At 38.8% G+C, this 22,336-nt stretch overlaps 1 long non-coding RNA gene across 1 annotated transcript in view; it reads right to left on the bottom strand.

Annotated features, from left to right (window-relative positions):
* LOC113620049 (uncharacterized) overlaps positions 1-11,945 on the bottom strand; it is a 45,886-nt gene extending 33,941 nt beyond the window's left edge. Inside the window, exons 1-2 of the long non-coding RNA XR_003432642.1 lie at positions 11,797-11,945; positions 9,102-9,192 (exon numbers count right to left, since the gene is read on the bottom strand). This is a non-coding gene — a long non-coding RNA (uncharacterized LOC113620049). The remainder of the gene's footprint in view (positions 1-9,101; positions 9,193-11,796) is intronic.
* Between the last annotated feature and the right edge of the window lie 10,391 nt (positions 11,946-22,336).

Here is a 22,336-nt window from a genome sequence, read left to right on the forward strand (position 1 = left end):
AAAGGAATACACAATGGAAAAGAAGAAGTAAAACTGTCACTGTTTGCAGATGACATGATACTATACATAGAGAATCCTAAAGATGCCACTAGAAAACTATTAGAGCTAATCAATGAATTTGGTAAATTTGCAGGATACAAATTAATGCACAGAAATCTCTTGCATTCCTATACACTAACAATGAAAGATCAGACAGAGAGATTAAGGAAACAATCCCATTCACCACTGAAACAAAAAGAATAAAATACCTAGGAATAAACCTACCAAAGGGGGTAAAAGACCTGTACTCAGAAAACTATAAGACACTGATGAAATAAATCAAAGGTGACACAAACAGATGGAGAGATATACCATATTCTTGGATTGGAAGAATCAATATTGTGAAAATGACTATACCACCCAAAGCAATCTACAGATTCAATGCAACCCCTATCAAATTACCAATGGCATTATTACAGAACTAGAACAAAAAATTCTTAAAATTTTTATGGAGACACAAAATACCCCGAATAGCCAAAGCAGTCTTGAGGGGAAAAAACAGAGCTGGAAGAATCAGACTCCCTGACTTCAGACTATATTACAAAGCTACAGTAATTAAGACAATATGGTACTGGCACATAAACAGAAATATAGATCAATGGAACAGGATAGAAAGACCAGAGGTAAACCCATATACCTATGGTCAACTAATCTATGACAAAGGAGGCAAGGATATACAATGGAGAAAAGACAGTCTCTTCAATAAGTGGTCTGGGAAAACTGGATAGCTACATGTAAGAGAATGAAATTAGAACACTCCCTAACACCATACACAAAAATAAACTCAAAATGGATTAGAGACTTAAATGCAGAACTGGACACTATAAAACTCTTAGAGGAAAACATAGGAAGAACACTCTTTGACATAAATCACAGCAAGGTATTTTTTGATTCACCTCCTAGAGTAATGGAAATAAAAAGGAAAATAAACAAATGGGACCTAATGAAACTTAAAAGCTTTTGCACAGCAAAGGAAACCATAAATAAGACCAAAAGACAACCCTCAGAATGGGAGAAAATATTTGCAAATGAATCAACAGACAAAGGATTAATCTCCAAAATATACGAGCAGCTCCAAACAACCTAATCCAAAAATGGGTCGAAGACCTAAATAGACATTTCTCCAAAGAAGACATACAGATGGCAAGAGGCACATGAAAAGCTGCTCAGCATCACTAATTATTAGATAAATGCAAATCAAAACTACAATGAGGTATCATGTCACACTGGTTAGAATGGGCATCATCAGAAAATCTACAAACAATAAATGCTGGAGAGGGTGTGGAGAAAAGGGAACCCTCTTGCACTGTTGGTGGGAATGTAGACTGATAGAGCCACTATGCAGAACAGTATGGAGGTTCCTTAAAAAACTAAAACTAGAATTACCATATGATCCAGCAATCCCACTACTGGGCATATACCCAGATAAAACCATAACTCAAAAAGACACATGCACCCCCATGTTCATTGCAGCACTATTTATAATAGCCAGGTCATGGAAGCAACCTAAATGCCCATCAACAGATGAATGGATAAAGAAGATGTGGTACATATATACAATGGAATATTACTCAGCCATAAAAAGGAACGAAACTGGGTCATTTGTAGAGACGTGGATGGACCTAGAGACTGTCATACAGAGTGAAGTAAGTCAGAAAGAGAAAAACAAATACAGTATGCTAACGCATGTATGGGAAATCCAGAAAAATGGTACAGATGAACCGGTATGCAAGGCAGAAATAGCAACACAGATGTAGAGAACAAACCTATGGACACCAAGGGGGGAAAGTAGTGGGGGTGGTAGTGTGGGATGAATTGGGAGATTGGGATTGACATGTATACACTAATATGTATAAAACAGATAACTAATAAGAACCTGCTGTATAAAAAAAATAAAATTTAATTTAAAAAAATAGTAATTGACCCAAATCTGCACAATAGTGAGTGGTAATGCTGGAATTTGAATGCTGGCCTGATATCTTAATCAATGCACTGAGATGAACAGAATTTTTTAAGTCTTACTAGGCTCACTCATTTTCTTTACACACCCACAGACTAAATTTGAAACTACTGACATAAGAGAATGAATATTTATAAGCTTATATGAAGTGTAATCTTTTTGCGGATAATCTATCTTATCCATCCTGGAACTAATTAATCTAGTTTATTTTGGATGATTCAGTTGGGAGTCATGCCCATATATCTAGGGAAAATAATTTTTAATTCTGAAGAATAGAATGTTTCATATCTTGGTTTATCTTGTTGGCAGTCCAACCTTTAACTGTGTGGAGACCAAAAAAAGTCCCTAAAGATAATAAAATACTATTGACTGAGACGAAATACATCCAGTTATTTTTATTGGAATGACTTAACAACAGGCAAAAAAGCAAACCTGGAAGTCTCCTCTTCTTTAAATAAATACCTGTGAGAGATCTTCATTCAGGGTTACTAGAAAGTTTTCATTTACATTCTCAATTCTATCATTCAAACAATGCAAGTAAATTTACATTAGTTATATTTTCTAGGTATTTCTCAGAAAATTTTAAGTGGAATAGTTCCTTTAAAGGAAGGGTTTTTAAATAGTCCATTTGCTAGGCTTAGATAGCTAGGAGACAATAGTGATCATTTTATATTCATTCTTTTACTCCAGTAGACGTTTAGGATCTGCTCCTTGTTATTCAATTTTTTTCTTTTTATCTACAGTCACTATCCCAAATCTAGTAAGCAGATGTTCCTAGGGACATTAACATAGGAATCAGAATTGTCACTGAAGGTGTATTAAATCAATGGATTTAAATGAGACTGTCGTCTGTGAAATCAGGACCTGGGGGGAAAAAGCCACCAGTAACATTCTGACTCAGGGTGGCCAACCCACTAATTCATAATTAGCCTGCTACATGTGAGGGGTCAGAGAGGACAAGGACTGTATGTCAGACCTCTGACAGCCCAGTCCACATCAGTGGACACAGCGATAACAGATGCATGTCAGGTAGTGTCTTGGGGCTCTCAACGACTTGATTTAAAAGAAAAATCATCAGTAGGAAGGACATTGTTTATGTGCCTGGCTCAAGTTTGCCTTTGTGCCATTTCAGTGGAGAGATAAAGAACCAGATCTGCTAGCTAATGTAATAAAACTCCCCCAAGAAGCTGGGAGCTTGGCCAACTTAAAATGCAAGGCAAGTTATTTTCATGCACTTTTAAATTACATTAGCAGCAGATGTTGGGAAACATTGTACTGATAACAAATTTATGATCTCTACCTTCAATTTCTACATAAAGAAAATATAAAATGAAGAACCAATCTGAATGGAAGAGAATTATGTATATTTCACAGATTTCTACAACTGTTTCCCCTAATTCTGAGAGGACTTCATTCACCACAAATATGTTTACCCATATTAAAATAATAAGCTAAAGAATACGCCCAGTGCCCCTGTATAAATAGGAAATGGTTAAATTTTTCCTGAAACACTTTATAGCTGAGCAAACTTCCTGTTCCACTCTAATTGTGCTGACCTTTAGTTGTCTTTTTAGGTCTATACTTAAATGCCACTTAAATTTTTTTTCCCCTAGCCGCCTAATTGTAATTAAGTTCCCATGTTACATTCTATTTTAAAGCTGCCTATTTTATTCATAATATTTATAGCAATTTGTAATTGTATGCGTGTGTATTTATTTGTTTAATGACTCTCTTCCCATTTAATGCCTCATGCACCTCTGTATCTCAAGTCCCCAGCACCAGAGAGGAGACTCGGTGCATATTCAAAGAATGAATAATGAATAAATGAGAAGCAGACACAAGAGTGACAGTGTGTTCCCTAAAAGAAGCAAAGAGCAGCCTCTGCTCCTGGTACGCCTTGGTTGTGTTTTGTTTCTCTTCCAAAAATGTCTGTGATATTCCTTCTTGTGTATTTATATAGGATTCTTTTTTCTTGAGCCAGCTGGAATGAGCCTCTATTCCTTGCAGCAGGAGTATCCTAAGTCACAGCCAGAGAATGGGGCACATTGACATAATAGTCAAAGAGAATATGATAATAACAAGGTAACATCCTAAAAGGGAACATCAGAGGGAAGAAGTAGTCCCCTTCGTATTGTTTATCTTTGCTTTATCCCATCTGAAACTGAAACCCTCAAGCAAATTTACTTCCTAAATTTAACCCTTTAATAAACTAGCCTCTAACTCCACCTGGTGGAGATACAGAAACCTGTGGAAAAAAACCAATCCAAAGGAGGATAAAAAGGTACCACACCTATCTGAGTTCTCAAAAAGAAAAGACATATACTCAAAAAGCCAAATAGATGATCTCCTGGGATGTGTTTTAGCCACTCAAAGTCGCTGAGAAGAAATAGGTTGTAACGATCATTTGCCTGTTGCTCTTGGCTCCCATTTCTGCCCTTCTACGTTCCGCTATGTATTTTAAGAGTCCAGGGACCTGCATATCCCATTTTCCCAGTTACTTGCCAGCGAGCTTCTGGTTAGTTTCTACCCATGGGAAGTACTGACAGAAATCTGAAAGGCAGGAGTGGGGAAAGGGGATTTGCTTCCTGTTCTAGATTCTGTTGGCATTTTCCAGCAGCCAAGAGAGCCAGCACTCCATCCTCATCTTTCTGGCACCTGCAGTAAAGAGTCTCCTCACGTGCTGCGTATCAGCCTCTCAGCAGCCCCAGCACCTGTCTTAGGTGGTGCTTCATTTGTGGTTTCAACAGTGGCTCAGCCCTCCTCCATGATCTTGGGTCTGGTGAGACCATTGCCTTCATTTACTTCTTTAGAGGGGTTGCTGCAGCTCCCAGCAGCTACTTAGCATACAGTTACCTGAGTATAACCAATTCAAAGAGGCTAAATTAATGTTTTCCTATGTCCACCACCCAGATGTATCCAGAATCCAGTTTTTGGTCTTTAATACTATTATGGATTGAAGAGGAACAAGGTATCTTGGAGAGTAGGTCTTTCCAAGCCATAGAGAGGGAAGACAAAAGTCTATGTAAATCTGCTTTTGCCAAAAAAAAAATCTCATAATGACAGGACAGTGAATTAGTATTATTGTTCATTTTAAAATGTACATTATTCCTAGAATTTCAAAAACACAAAATTTCATAAAATTCATGGACTGAAGTTCTTATAACCAAACAAGGCAGATTCATTATTAGAAAGGGCTCATCCCAAGTAAGTGGCTCAGTTTTGCGTCACTTTGGACTGCTTGGGTTATGCAACTCTACTGAGAATCAACGTATCAAGAATGTAAACCCTAGACCTTGACAAGTCTGAGTATTCTTTTACTTTGATGTTTGGACAGAATATTTCCCACTTTAAGGAGGTATAAAAATCAGCATCTGGTAAAATTACTGTGGTATTGGGAGAGCAAAACAGAAGATTAAAAACAAGAATATAAATATAAAATGAAATCATTAATAATGTAGTTATGTGTTTTCATCATTACCTTTACAACTATTTTAATTTTACTGTAATATCTGTAATTGGTATGATATTTTATGTGTGGGTTTTCCACTCTTCAAATTGTTTAAAGCCTTTAAGAAAATTTCATATTTCATGTTTTGATTTCAACTAAATATTTAGAAGAGTAAAATTAAATATATTCATAATCATTTAAATATTTGAGATATTTTTAACTGAACTCTGTAAGTATTGATGGATTAGCCTTGTAAGTAGTATAAAATATTTAGAGAGATTGTGAGTGTTCAGTGTTTAAGTGAATGTTTATAACAAAATGGTTTTAAATTTAATGAATTAAGCATTAAACAAAATAAAAGGAAAAGGCTGCATTTTCCATTGTGGAGCTAAAGGACCTATTAACACCTTTGACTCTCTCTGTAAAACGTCACGCACTGACAGGAGGATGTATTATTCATTGGGGTTGGGGAAAGGATTTGTCAACACATTAGTTTCCCCCAGCACCAACACCATAGATACTTAATTATCAAAGACTAGGAGGCTAGTAGGCTCGTGACTTCAGCTGTATTTGGCTTTTCATCTAGCCACGCCTTTTAAATTTTATATTTTTACATTTTACCTATCGTTGTTATATATGTGAAGCAGATGGGGCATTACCGTCATGATTATCTAGTGCCATCTTGACTGAAAATCTCTCTTATTGGACTTTTAAAATTGAACTGGAAATATATACTTTTAAAGTATCCATCTCTCCTACTTAATCACAAACTCCTTTAAGCATCGTCCTTCTTTTTATATACAGACTCTGGCACATAGTAAAGTGTTCAATAAATATTTTTGAATAAATTATCGAGAGGGTAACATTTTGTGAATACTGGAAATGCTGGAAAGGGAAGACAGAAACTATTGCTCATGTATTATTGATGGGAAAGTAAATTGATGCAACTCTTTGTAACTGAAGTTAGCAATGTCTTATGAACATGTTCATAAGCTCTGACTGCCCTTATAGGAATCTGGCCTCAAGTAATAATGAAAAAGAAGCAAAACAACAACAACAAAATTGGAAACAACCTGCATGTCCATTTATGTGGAATTGGTTAAATAAATTATAGTTTATTCATTAGATACAAAATTAACCCTCTATTAAAAATATTTTAAAATATGATACAGTAATTTGAAAAGAAGATATTTATGGCATAAGCTTATTTTAAAGGCAGCATTTGGAACGATTATGACAACATTATAAAACACATGGATTAAAAATTGGAGGAAAATAACACCAAAATTGTAGCAGTGTTAATTCCATCCCCTTTCCACGTCTCAAATTATGTAAAGTATGGTTCTGTAAATTGCCCTTAAATTTACATCAGAATTTATTGCATTTTTTAAAATGTTATTTCCTCTAACTATATATTCAATTACAGGAATCAAACAATATACATTTTGAAAAATGTGATGTTTATTAATCTGGAAACAAACTCTGCTTTCAGTTTTTAGCTCACAGCAAGCACAAATTTCAAGGATCCTATTACTTTTGATATATCATATTTTTACAAGTTTTGTACATATGGTTAAATGTAAGTCGATGTGACAACAGCCTTTGGGAAAACAAAAAAGAAAGGGAAAAGAAATACTGAGTAGAAATCACAATGAAATAAGGCTCAGAGAGACTTAAAGACATTATGAAGCATTCCGGCCAGTGACAACCACCAACACGAGAGTGAGGCCATCTTGGACCTTCCAGCCTAGCCCAGCTACCACTTTCAAATCCTGACTACATTTGCAGTCATGCAGCAGTTTCCCTCTGGAGGAGGGTCCTTGCAGTACTTCACAATGTTAAACGTTCTTTTATGACCTTGATGGTAGAGATCATTTGACACAGCTTTAACAGTACTGGCAACTGAGATTCTTAACACAAACTCAACAGTCCAAGCAATTTCATGCTCCAAGGCCACCTCCCCTTGGGATGGGAGGCAGTGGAGATCACATCTTTTCCAGGGACCTAATTTTATCCATCATCCTGTTAGTCTAAATAGACAGGAGTAACTGAACGTTTCTGGGCACAAATACACCTAGAGAGGTTGTTAAAAGTATAGATTTTAGGGCTCCACTCAGCAGAGATTAAGATTGAAAAAATTAAAAGGTAGAGGTCAGAAATTTATATATTTAATGAGCATTTAAAGACCATTCCCATCCCTGCCAGTGGATCCAATGCATATGATGAGGCCCGTTTATCGTGAGTGGGCCTCATCCAATCAGTGGAAGGTCTGAGTACAAGAAAAGGGCTGACCCTCCTGCAAGTAATGGCAACTACACCTACCTGACTGCCTAGAGCTTGGATATCAGTTTTTCCTGCCTTCAGACTAGAACTGAAACATTGGCTCTTCCCGGGTCTCAAGCCTGCCAGCTATTAGACAGGAACTACACCATTGGCCCTCCTAGATCTCCAGCTTGCCGGCTAGAGATTTTGGGGACTGGTCAGCCTCCATAATCACATAAGCCAATTCCTTACAATAAGTGAATAAATACGTATGTGTATATAGATATAGATACACATACACACACACACACACACACACACACGCACCCCTTATCAGTTCTGTTCTGTTTCTCCAGAGAACACAGATTAATACATCAGGACACTTGGATACCAGACACCCAAAAGTGACAAATGTCCGCTACAATAAAACTTTTCACCATTTTGAACATATTCTTATCCATCTCAATTACACACCTCATTGAAGAGCTATGAATAGATTAGGATTTACCATTTAAGTATCTTTAAAGAACTCCATCTTTATCTCAATTGTAATGTTACTTGTTCCCTTTCAATTTTCTAACTTGTAATTTTTAATAAAATAAGACTAAAATACCATAGTTTTTTTCATTGTTTCATCCTCATGGTACCTGTATTGTCTGGGTCAAGTTAAATTGCTGGGTTGCAGGCAGCATGACAAACTGATGGCTTGCAATGCTCATTTTTCAAACTTATGAAATCCCACTATGAACATACTAAGGTCAATGACTTCTGATGCCCCAAGTCCTCCTTCATGAGGGAGTTAGTTAATTCCTCCTTCTCCGGCTGCAAACTGAGGCTGATAGAAACTGTTATGGAGGGGAGGGGGCAGGGGCATGGAGGGAAACTCTCTTCTCTCTCTCCCTAACTCTGCTCTTTTACCTGTAAGGCCTTCACTGCACAAATAAAAACATTATAACAAAGAAATGGGCATCATAAAGATCATTAGGATCAAAGCCAAAGTTGAATATCCTCACAATCACATGTTAATTGGAGAAGTCCAGGCCATGCGGAAGGCAGATATGAGCAGTTAACACATCTGAAGCAAGATTTGCTCATTAGAGGAAACCTCTGTAATCATAGAGCCTGTCATTCCAATAGCACAATATAATGGAATATAGCATTTATCAGAAAGCACTGATTAATATATTAAAGCAATTATTGCAATGAGAATGGTTCATTTTAATAAACATTAAAAAATAAGAACCAAATCACTGCTGATCAAATTATTTACTTCCCAGCACAGGCTACAGGAACTTAATATAGCTCAGTACAGCACAATTTATCTCTCAAACAAGTGGGAATCCTAACTCTTCTTCATTTCCAACACTGTATTTACAAAGGGGATCTACTTACCACTGCCGTGATGAAGTTCAGAAACGGAAATGCTAAACTTTCACTTCAGGATGGTATAAAAGACACACTCTTTCCCTCTCACGCCAAACCCCTAGAAGTAAAAAAACACATTTTAAAGGATATTCAGCCATGCTGAAAAACAAAAAAAAGAAATATAATAGATAGGAAGTTGTGACAAATCCTGGAAATACAAAAGACCAACAGGTTGGATTTACGAGGAAACTGATAACATAAGAGATGTGTGGGAAAGTTCTAGCAGAAATGGTGGGAACAGAACCCAGGGTATTCTGCACTGGTGTTTCAGTGTGGAAATTTCCCATATGTCTCAGAAATTTTAGAATCTCAAAAGAAAAATCAGTTGAGAAATCAAGGAAAAGAGAAAAACTAATTCTTCTGTGAGGCTAACAATCAACATGGAGGCATTACTGGTTCCAAGGAGTTCACTGATATCTCCTTGAAAGCAAGACATTTGTGACCTGAAGGTTAAAACCAGCGTTTCTGGGAACCTGGAGGAGAGAGGCAGGAATGATCTGATCATTTGTCATGTTGTAAAATGGGTGTGCATGGCCCCGTTTGCTGCTAACAGTGACTTATTCTTGCAAATAATATAAATGTCAGTGATTTTATCCTCATAGTATACATGCTTTAAACTAATTCTCTGAATGGTATGCTGAGAACTAACACATTTGGAAAGCAAACTAAGTCCTTAAATTAGCAGCTTCAACTGCTGATTCTATGCAATACTGTGGCCCTTGCTATCAGATTCTAATGTTATGTTACTCAATATTTTCTAGCATTTTCCAGAGTCTGAATATTTGCTGTAGGCCACAGTTCCTTGTAAATACCTTAAAAGAGAAAATACAAGGAGTAGAATATGTGAATATTATTGAGAATATACCCTTAGGAAATCAGAAACTGATCTAAAATCTGAATGAGCAAAAACAACAAAAACCTCAAAATTGTTTAAAAAGGAAATAAGCTTACGGAAAGCAATATGTATTCTAACACCCAGCTTGAAGATGGTTTTGGACAAGTGAACAAACGTCAATACAGAATGAAAGCAATTTTTGTCATGAAACAAAGATCAAGACCATTGGATAATGCTTTGAATCTTAAAATTCAAGAATTTTAACTTTTAAACATTAAATGTATATGGTATAATCCTTACATTTGAAATAATTTTTATTTGACATTTGTTTTGTTTTTATGTTCTCTTACTTCAGTGTATTCTATTATAAAATGTCAATATCAGGTAGAGATCATTCTATTAAAATATATAATTTTGTTCCAATATATTGTTTCATAATAATAAAGAAAACCTCTGAACTTTTAGTAAAACCCTGTGAGAAAAAAACGACTTTTGTTCATTATTATGGTCACTCACTACTAATTTAAAATATGCAAATAAAGAATTTTTTAGAAGTACATAATCACGTCATTTCAAGAATTCCTGAGAATTCTGATTCTTCATTCCAAAATCACAAGGATATTAATTTGTAAATGCTATAATAATCTAAACCCAGATATGGTGAAAGCCAGGAGGCAGATAGGACACAGGATTAGAGGTGGACAGGTCACTCATGGCCCCACCCTCCACATGCAGCAGTGCCTCAGGAGAAGAAGGGCCGCCACTAGATGGAAGCAGTGAGTACAAGCACTTTGCTCTGAGATGGGACCGTCCCAAAGAGAATTTGAGAGGACCCACACTCAGAAGCCTTTTAGACTTAGTTGCTTTGTAAACTATTAAGATATCGAAACTGTCAACTACCTTAATTTACTTATTCTGATTATCTTTTCACTTCATTTTGATTGTTTAGTAAGAAAATGTACTATGGTGGTCTCTTTTGTTTTCAAAGTAGGAAGCATGCCTTAACTAGAACAGTGTCTGGCATATAACTGGCACTCAATAAATAGATGTTAAAAAATTAATGAGTGACATTAATTAATGAGAGGAACAGAGGATGCTTTTATTTAGGACTGGCCATTTTTCCATAAGTCAAAATTATGCAAAACCAATCAAATTTCCTTTAAAGAAAATGTTGTAATTGAAGATTAGATTCTCTGCCATAACCCTAATATAAAATAACTACACACAACTTTTATCTTTTTGAACTTCAACCAACTGGAGAGTAAAGAATCGGCTTTAATAGGAAACTTTAAGTTTCTTCAGGGATATAAGGATTAGCTTAACAGAAGTTAATAGGAGATTGGTTCAAGATGGTTAAGTAGAAGGACGAGCGCTCACTCCCTCTTGCAAGAGCACCGGAATCACAACTAACTGCTGAACAATCATCAACAGGAAGACACTGGAACTCACGAAAAAAGATACCCCACATCCAAAGACAAAGGAGAAGCCACAATGAGATGGTAGGAGGGGCACAATCACGATAAAATCAAATCCCATAACTGCTGGGTGGGTGACTCACAAACTGGAGAACGCTTATACCACAGAAGTCCACCCACTGGAGTGAAGGTTCTGAGCCCCACGTCAGACGTCCCAACCTGGAGGTCCGGCAGTGAGAGGAGGAATTCCCAGAGAATCAGACTTTGAAGGCTAGCGGGATTTGATTGCAGGACTTCAACAGGACTGAGGAAAACAGAGACTCTACTCTTGGAGGGCACACACCAAGTAGTGTGCGCATCAGGACCCAGGGGGAGGGAGCAGTGACCCCACAGGAGACTGAATCAGACCTACCTGCTAGTGTTGGAGGGTCTCCTGCAGAGGTGGGGGGTGGCTGTGTCTCACCACGGGGACAAGGACACTGGCAGCAGAAGTTCTGGGAAGTACTCTTTGCTATGAACTCTCCCAGAGTCCATCACTAGTCCCACCAAAGAGCCTGTAGCCTCCAGTTCTGGGTTGCATCAGGCCAAACAACCAACAGAGAGGGAACTCAGCCCCACCCATCAGCAGACAAGCAGATTAAAGTTTAACTGAGTTCTGCCTAACAGAGCAACACTCAGCTCTACCCACCACCAATCCCTCCCATCAGGAAGCTTGCAAAACACTCTTAGATAGCCTCAGCACCAGAAGGCAGACAGCAGAAGCAAGAAAAACTACCATCTTGCAGTCTGTGGAACGAAAACCACGTTCACAGAAAGAAAGACAAAATGAAAAGGCAGAGGGCTATGTACCAGATGAAGGAACAAGATAAAAGGCCAGAAAAACAACTAAATAAAGTGCAGATAGCCAACCTCCAGGAAAAGAATTCAGAATACTGATAATGAAGATCATTGAGGACCTCAGAAAAAGAATGGAGGCAAAGATTGAGAAGATGCAAAAAATGTTTAACAAAGACCTAGAAAAATTAAAGAACAGAAGATGGCGGAAGAGTAAGACGCGGAGATCACCTTCCTCCCCACAGATACACCAGAAATACATCTACACGTGGAACAACTCCTACAGAACACCTACTGAACGCTGGCAGAAGACCTCAGACCTCCCAAAAGGCAAGAAACCCCCCACGTACCTGGGTAGGGCAAAAGAAAAAAGAATAAACGGAGACAGAAGGGTAGGGACGGCACCTCCACCTCAGGAAGGGAGCTGTGAAGGAGGAAGTTTCCACACACTAGGAAGGCCCTTCGCGGGCGGAGACTGCGGGTGGCGGGAGGGAAGCTTCGGGGCCGCGGAGGAGAGCACAGTAACAGGGGTGCGGGGGGCAAAGCGAAGAGATTCCCTCACAGAGGATCGGGGCCGACCGGCACTCACCAGCCCGAGACGCTTCTCTGCTCACCCGCCGGGGCGGGCGGGGCTGGGAGCTGAGGCTCGGGCTTCCGTCAGAGCGCAGGGAGAGGACTGGGGTTGGCTGCGTGAACACAGCCTGCAGGCGGTTGGTGCGCCGCGGCTAGCTGGGAGGGAGTCCGGGGAAAAGTCTGGACCTGCCCAAGAGGCAAGAGACTTTTTCTTACCTCTTTGTTTCCTGGTGCGCGAGGAGAGGGGATTAAGAGCACTGCTTAAAGGAGCTCCAGAGACGGGCGCGAGCCGCGGCTAAAAGCGCGGACCCCAGAGACGGGCATGAGACGCTAAGGCTGCTGCTGCCACCAGCAAGAAGCCTGTGTGTGAGCACAGGTCACTATCCACACCCCACTTCCGGGGAGCCTGTGCAGCCCGCCACCGCCAGGTTCCCGGGATCCAGGGACAACTTCCCCGGGAGAACGCACGGCGCGCCTCAGGCTGGAGCAACGTCATGCCGGCCTCTGCCGCCGCAGGCCCGCCCCGCACTCCGTGCCCCTCCCTCCCCACAGCCTGAGTGAGCCAGAGCCCCCGAATCAGCGGCTCCTTTAACCCCGTCCTGTCTGAGCGAAGAACAGACGCCCTCCGGCGACCTACACGCAGAGGCGGGGCCAAATCCAAAGCTGAGCCCTGGGAGCTGTGAGAACAAAGAAGAGAAAGGGAAATCTCTCCAGGCAGCCTCAGAAGCAGCGGATTAAAGGTCCACAATCAACTTGATGTACCCTGCATCAGTGGAATACCTGAATAGACAACGAATCATCCCAAATTGAGCAGGTGGACTTTGAGAGCAACATTTATGATTTTTGTCCCCTTTTCCTCTTTTTGTGAGTGTGTATGTGTATGCTTCTGTTTGAGATTTTGGCTGTATAGCTTTGCTTCCACCATTTGTCCTAGGATTCTGTCCATCCGTTTTTTTTTAAATCTTTTTTTCTTAATAATTATTCTTTATTTTAATAACTTTATTATATTTTATTTTACTTTATTTTTTTTACTTTATCTTTTCTTTCTCCCTCCCTCCTTCCTTCCCTTCCTCCCTCCCTTCTTTCTTTCTTTCTTCTACTAATTATTTCTTTCTACTTTTTCTCCCTTTTATTCTGAGCTGTGTGGATGAAAGGCTGTTGGTGCTGCAGCCAGGAGTCACTGCTGTGCCTCTGAGGTGGGAGAGCCAACTTCAGGACACTGGTCCACAAGAGACCTCCCAGCTCCAGATAATATCAAACGGCGAAAATCTCCCAGAGATCTCCATCTCAACACCAGCATCCAGCTTCACTCAACGACCAGCAAGCTACAGTGCTGGACATCCTATGCCAAACAACTAGCAAGACAGGAACACAACCCCACCCATTAGCAGAGAGGCTGCCTAAAATCATAATAACGCCACAGACACCCCAAAACACACCACCAGACGTAGACCTGCCCACCAGACGTGGACCTGCCCACCAGAAAGACAAGATCCAGCCTCATCCACCAGAACACAGGCACTAGTCCCCTCCACCAGGAAGCCTACACAACCCACTGAACCAACCTTAGCCACTGGGGACAGACACCAAAAACAATGGGAACTACGAACCTGCAGACTGCAAAAAGGAGACCCCAAACACAGTAAGATAAGCAAAATGAGAAGACAGAAAAACACACACCAGATGAAGGAGCAAAATAAAAACCCAGCAGACCTAACAAATGAAGAGAAAATAGGCAGTCTACCTGAAAAAGAATTCAGAATAATGATAGTAAAGATGATCCAAAATCTTGGAAATAGAATAGACAAAATGCAAGAAACATTTAACAAGGACCTAGAAGAACTAAAGAGGAAACAAGCAATGATGAGCAACACAATAAGTGAAATTAAAATTACTCTAGATGGGATCAATAGCAGAATAACTGAGGCAGAAGAACGGATAAGTGACCTGGAAGATAAAATAGTGGAAATAACTACTGCAGAGCACAATAAAGAAAAAAGAATGAAGAGAACTGAGGACAGTCTCAGAGACCTCTGGGACAACATTAAATGCACCAACATTTAAACTATAGGGGTTCATGAAGAAGAAGAGAAAAAGAAAGGGACTGAGAAAATATTTGAAGAGATTATAGTTGAACACTTCCCTAATATGGGAAAGGAAATAGTTAATCAAGTCCAGGAAGCACAGAGAGTCCCATACAGGATAAATCCAACGTGAAATATGCCAAGACACATATTAATCAAACTGTCAAAACTTAAATACAAAGAAAGCATATTAAAAGCAGCAAGGGAAAAACAACAAATAACATACAAGGGAATCCCCATAAGGTTAACGGCTGATCTTTCGGCAGAAACTCTGCAAGCCAGAAGGGACTGGCAGGACATATTTAAAGTGATGAAGGAGAAAAACCTGCAACCAAGATTACTCTACTCAGCAAGGATCTCATTCAGATTTGATGGAGAAATTAAACATTTACAGACAAGCAAAAGCTGAGAGAGTTCAACACCAGCAAACCAGCTTTACAACAAATGCTAAAGGAACTTCTCTAGGCAAGAAACACAAGAGAATGAAAAGACCTACAATAACGAACACAAAACAATTAAGAAAATGGGAATAGGAACATACATATCGATAATTACCTTACAAGTAAATGGACTAAATGCTCCCACCAAAAGACACAGATTGGCTGAATGGATACAAAAACAAGACCCATATATATGCTGTCTACAAGAGACCCACTTCAGACCTAGAGACACATACAGACAGAAAGTGAGGGGATGGAAAAAGATATTCCATGCAAATGGAAACCAAAAGAAAGCTGGAGTAGCAATTCTCATATCAGATAAAATAGACTTTATAATACAGACTATTAGAAGAGACAAAGAAGGACATACATAATGATCAAGGGATAGATCCAAGAAGAAGATATAACAACTGTAAATATTTATGCACCCAACATAGGAGCACCTCAATACATAAGGCAAATACTAACAGCCATAAAAGGGGAAATCGACAGTAACACATTCATAGTAGGGGACTTTAACACCCCACTTTCACCAATGGACAGATCATCCACAATGAAAATAAATAAGGAAACACAGCTTTAAATGATACATTAAACAAGATGGACTTAATTGATATTTATAGGACATTCCATCCAAAAACAACAGAATACACATTTTTCTCTAGTGCTCATGGAACATTCTCAAGGATAGATCATATCTTGGGTCACAAATGAAGCCTTGGTAAATTTAAGAAAATTGAAATTGTATCAAGTATCGTTTCCAACCACAACGCTATGAGACTAGGTATCAATTACAGGAAAAGATCTGTAAAAAATACAAACACATGGAGGCTAAAGAATACACTACTTAATAACGAAGTGATCACTGAAGAAATCAAAGAGGAAATAAAAATTACCTAGAAACAAATGACAATGGAGACACGATGACCCAAAACCTATGGGATGCATCAAAAGCAGTTCTAAGAGGGAAGTTTATAGCAATACAAGCCCAGTTAGAAACAGGAAACATCTCAAATAAACAACCTAACCTTGCACCTAAAGCAATTAGAGAAAGAAGAACAAAAAAACCCCAAAGTTAACAGAAGGAACGAAATCATAAAACTCAGATCAGAAATCAATGAAAAAGAAACAATAGCAAAGACCAATAAAACTAAAAGCTGGTTCTTTGAGAAGATAAACAAAATTGATAAACCATTAGCCGGACTCATCAAGAAAAAAAGGGAGAAGACTCAAATCAATAGAATTAGAAATGAAAAAGGAGAAGTAACAACTGACACTGCAGAAATACAAAAGATAATGAGAGATTACTACAAGCAACTCTATGCCAATAAAATGGACAACCTGGAAGAAATGGGCAAATTCTTAGAAATGCACAACCTGCCAAGACTGAATCAGGAAGAAATAGAAAATATGAACAGACCAATCACAAGCACTGAAATTGAAACTGTGATTAAAAATCTTCCAACAAACAAAAGCCCAGGACCAGATGGCTTCACATGCAAATTCTATCAAATATTTAGAGAAAGCTAACACCTATCCTTCTCAAACTCTTCCAAAATATAGCAGAGGGAGGAACACTCCCAAACTCATTCTACGAGGCCACCATCACCTTGATACCAAAACTATACAAGGATTTCACAAAGAAAGAAAACTAAAGGCCAATATCACTGATGAACATAGATGCAAAAATCCTCAACACAATACTAGCAAACAGAATCCAACAGCACATTGAAAGGATCATACACCATGATCAAGTGGGGTTTATTCCAGGAATGCAAGGATTCTTCAATATACTCAAATCAATCAACGTGATACACCATATTAACAAATTGAAGGAGAAAAACCATATGATCATCTCAATAGATGCAGAGAAAGCTTTTGACAAAATTCAACACCCATTTATGATAAAAACCCTGCAGAAAGTAGGCATAGAGGGAACTTTCCTCAACATAATAAAGGCCATGTATGACAAACCCACAGCCAACATCGTCCTCAATGGTGAAAAACGGAAAGCATTTCCACTAAGATCAGGAATAAGACAAGGTTGCCCACTCTCACCACTCTTATTCAACAGTTTTGGAAGTTTTAGCCACAGCCATCAGAGAAGAAAAGGAAATAAAAGGAATCCAAATCGGAAAAGAAGAAGTAAAGCTGTCAGTGTTTGCAGATGACATGATACTATACATAGAGAATCCTAAAGATGCTACCAGCAAACAACTAGAGCTAATCAAGAATTTGGTAAAGTAGCAGGATACAAAATTAATGCACAGAAATCTCAGGCATCCTATACACTAATGATGAAAAATCTGAAAGTGAAATCAAGAAACACTCCCATTTACCATTGCAAGAAAAAGAATAAAATATCTAGGAATAAACGTACCTAAGGAGACAAAAGACCTGTATGCAGAAAATTATAAGACACTGATGAAAGAAATTAAAGATGATACAAATAGATGGAGAGATATACCATGTTCTTGGATTGGAAGAATCAACATTGTGAAAATGACTCTACTACGCAAAGCAATCTACAGATTCAATGCAATCCCTATCAAACTACCACTGGCATTTTTCACAGAACTAGAACAAAAGATTTCACAATTTGTATGGAAACACAAAAGACCGCAAATAGCCAAAGCAATCATGAGAACGAAAAACGGAGCTGGAGGAATCAGGCTCCTTGACTTCAGACTATACTACAAAGCTACAGTAATCAAGACAGTACGCTACTGGCACAAAAACAGAAAGATAGATCAATGGAACAGGATAGAAAGCCCAGAAATAAACCCACGTACATATGGTCACCTTATCTTTGATAAAGGAGGCAGGAATGTACAGTGGAGAAAGGACAGCCTCTTCAATAAGTGGTGCTGGGAAAATTGGACAGGTACGTGTAAAAGTATGAGATTAGATCACTCCCTAACACCATACACAAAAATAAGCTCAAAATGGATTAAAGACCTAAATGTAAGGCCAGAAACTATCAAACTCTTAGAGGAAAACATAGGCAGAACACTCTATGACATAAATCACAGCAAGATCCTTTCTGACCCACCTCCTAGAGAAATGGAAATAAAAACAAAAATAAACAAATGGGACCTAATGAAACTTCAAAGCTTTTGCACAGCAAAGGAAACCATAAACAAGACCAAAAGACAACCCTCAGAATGGGAGAAAATATTTGCATATGAAGCAACTGACAAAGGATTAATTTCCAAAATTTACAAGCAGCTCATGCAGCTCAATGACAAAAAAACAAACAATCCAATCCAAAAATGGGCAGAAGACCTAAATAGATATTTCTCCAAAGAAGATATACAGACTGCCAACAAACACATGAAAGAATGCTCAACATCATTAACCATCAGAGAAATGCAAATCAAAACTACAATGAGATATTATCTCACACTGGTCAGAATGGCCATCATCAAAAAATCTAGAAACAATAAATGCTGGAGAGGGTGTGGAGAAAAGGGAACACTCCTGCACTGCTGGTGGGAATGTGAATTGGTACAGCCACTATGGAGAACAGTATGGAGGTTCCTTAAAAAACTAAAAATATGACCCAGCAATCCCACTACTGGGCATATACCCAGAGAAAACCATAACTCAAAAAGACACATGCACCCCAATGTTCATTGAAGCACTATTTACAACAGCCAGGTCATGGAAGCAACCCATCAACAGATGAATGGATAAAGAAGATGTGGTACATATATACAATGGAATATTACTCAGCCATAAAAAGGAATGAAAGTGGGTCATTTGTAGAGACGTGGATGGATCTAGAGACTGTCATACAGAGTGAAGTAAGTCAGAAAGAGAAAAACAAATATCGTATATTAATGCATATATGTGGAACCTAGAAAAATGGTACAGATGAACCAGTTTGCAGGGCAGAAATTGAGACACAGATGCAGAGAACAAATGTATGGACACCAAGGGGGGAAAGTGGTGGAGGGGGTGGTGGTGTGATGAATTGGGAGATTTGGATTGACATGTATACACTGATATGTATAAAATGGATAACTAATAATAACCTGTTGTGTAAAAAAATAAATAAAATAAAATTCAAAAAAAAATTGGTCTGTTATTGCCAGGCTAATTTCCTTTAGGGGATGGTAGGGGTCTATCAGGCAGACGACTTAACTAGTGCTGATCAGAAGATTCCTAGTTAACTAGTTTAAGATTCCATGTCTGGAAGACCCAAAACTATAATTAAGTCTCGGTTGGGGAAGTGGGTCTTAGCATAAGTGACTCCATTTTGGGTCTATTGTCCTGTTTTTTAACATATGAAGTAAAAGATGCAACCTCAAAAAAAGAAAAACAGAATTTAATAGGAGACACAGGTATTCTTTAAATACAAGGAAAACAGATCCAAGTAAATAGTCTTGTTTTCTCATTGTAAATTTACCTGCTCATCTGCACATAAAATTGGATATGGACTATACTGAATATACTGCACATAAAAATGGAATCCAGTTATTCAAAATCTGTGTAGTTTTGTGTGCTACTCATCAGAATATTTACCAGGATTAGAAGTGTATATCAAAGTCAAGGCCATTGCTAGTCACCAACTAGCTCTTAAACTTTCTTTATGTAAAGATAATGCAGAGTAAAATATTAACAATTTATCTAGATATTAAAAAAAAAACAAAAGCTGTCTTGAAAACTGTGAGCTCTGTCACAGTTTGAATCCTAGGAAAGTCACTTTAATAAGATGCAGTCATATCAAGTGTCTGCTATAATCATTCCTAGCTCACATGGAGTTCCATGTGTCAGACCCTGCATGGAGCACTTCACAGACTTTAACTCAAGAACCGCTTGCTAAGCCTCATGGGGGAAGTACTATTATTCTCCAGGCTTTACTGGGGTGGATACGGTAGAAGCAACCAAGAAATGAAACAACAAACAAACAAAACACATCTCCGTTCAGGGCTTGGTGTGTGGGCTGTTGTATTAGAAGAGAGATTCATGGAGACTTCAAGGGAAACAGAGGAAGTAAAGCTGGAAACCTATGAAAAGACTAGGTTCTAAGCCAGAGAGCCATCTTTGGATACCTCAGCCCATTAGGACTAACCATTGGTTTTCCTTTACCAAAATGAAAACATATTTCTTGTCTCAGAGAATCTTGGGGGTTTTTTCTATTTTAAATTTAAATTTGAATTGTAAGCTATAGGACCCCAGTGGTCCCAAACTCTGTATTCTTTTTGCTTCTTTACCTCTGCCTTGAGCATATATCATGGTAAAAAAAATAAATTGAATATATAAAATAAAAGCAATAAAATATAAAATAAAATTAAACTGATACGCTTTATGCTGAGTTTCAGGGGAGTTTGTTGTCTGTTTTTACAGTTAGTGAAAGAATTCTTAACAAAATTACTCCAGTGTTTGATGTTTTCATGTAAAACTTAAAAAAGAAGTTTGAGCTCCCCCTTGTGGTAGTACGTCAGAGCTGAACTCAAATCCCAGGTTCTTGGTGCAGGAAAAGCACAGATAATGTCTTCATGAGCCAGCAGAGAAACTGCATTTTTTTCAAAGAAGAAAAAGACCAGGAAAACCCTGATAAATGGTTTGAGAATGTACAAAAGAGGATTGTTTATTTGAAGGACTTCTAATATCAGAAATATCAGAGTGCACCCTGATGGTCGTTGGACAGCATCCTGCCAACAGATGGAGTGTGTGTGTTTGTCTGTGTATTAATTTACACTAATTACTAATGTTTAAAATAGTATGTGCATAAAAGTCCAGGTTTCCAGCTTCTCTTTAAAAATCAGAAGATCTGGGAGCCTGGGGTCTGCAATAGTTAGCTACAACTGAGTAGTTCACGTTCCCTAACTATAGGACAGATCTCTTCATTTCACCATGGTCCCACTAGATAACTTCACTTACTGTGTTGCTCTCTTGGCCGCTGTTGGCCTCCGGGTTTGCAATCCCTGTTAAAGCAGGAAGCGTATAGCAAAAATGCTCCAACGTCACTGAAAGAGCATAAACCACGGAATAAAAGACTCTTCTGCTTCCCAGTTTTGTCATAACCCGGATGAGTCACCTTGGGAAAAAGCAGTCTATCTTTTAGCCTCTACGTTTTCATGATTTCTTATACTCTTTCAATCATTCTGGGCTTTTATTTTTACTAAATAGAGTGGTTTGTAGAGCAGGTATGGGTTACACTCTACAACACTATTTCTTCAGTGATGTTTATTTCTCTAAAACGGGCAAATTATTGTCAAGCCCCCACCTATCTAATTCATGGTAATTTAAACACTTTTTATAGCTCCCCTCACTCCCCAAGGGATCTTAAATAATCAAAAATTTCAAAGAAGCACCTCTGTTTGTCCCTTTTTCCTCAGTTATGTCTCAATTCCAATGTCACCTCCTTAGACACAAGCTTCCCTGATCACCTTGCTAAAGCAGCCCTCCCAGCCACTCTATCAATTTACCTTATTTTACCTTTTTCTTAGCCATTATCAGCAGCGGAAGCTGTTTGTTGTTGAAGCCATGGGTAACGAGACAAATCCATTTCACTTACCTTCACTAATCAAGGTCATTTGAAGACTTGCACGTCCTCTGAGTGGCACATAACCTAACAGTAAGACATTTGCTCGCATTTTCCAGAAACTTGGAGTCAGCTGTGTCTAGTCAGAGCTGAGCTGGTTAAGACTGGATAGGACCGCCCACCCTTCAATTGAGCATGCGCGTTTTGCGTTTTGACCTTTTGACCTCAGAAGGTGGGAAAACTTCCGCCTGGGAAGTGCAGAGCCCTGTAGCCTAGTTATACCTGCGCAGAACGTGGATTCCCCGCCCCTTTTTCCATTCACGTTTCTCCATGCTTCTCGGCTCAGACCGCCCTGCTTCTTTTTTTTTTTTTTTTTTTTTTTTTTTTTTTTTTCTTCGGTACGAGGGCCTCTCACTGTTGTGGCCTCTCCCGTTGCGCAGCACAGGCTCCGAATGCGCAGGCTCAGCGGCCATGGCTCATGGTCCCAGCCGCTCCGCGGCATGTGGGATCCTCCAAAACCGGGGCACG

The sequence above is a fragment of the Aethalodelphis obliquidens genome, unplaced genomic scaffold (assembly GCF_003676395.1).
Source record: "Aethalodelphis obliquidens isolate GAN/ISIS:26980383/991018 unplaced genomic scaffold, ASM367639v1 scaffold7, whole genome shotgun sequence".
NCBI classification, from domain to species: domain Eukaryota; kingdom Metazoa; phylum Chordata; class Mammalia; order Artiodactyla; family Delphinidae; genus Aethalodelphis; species Aethalodelphis obliquidens.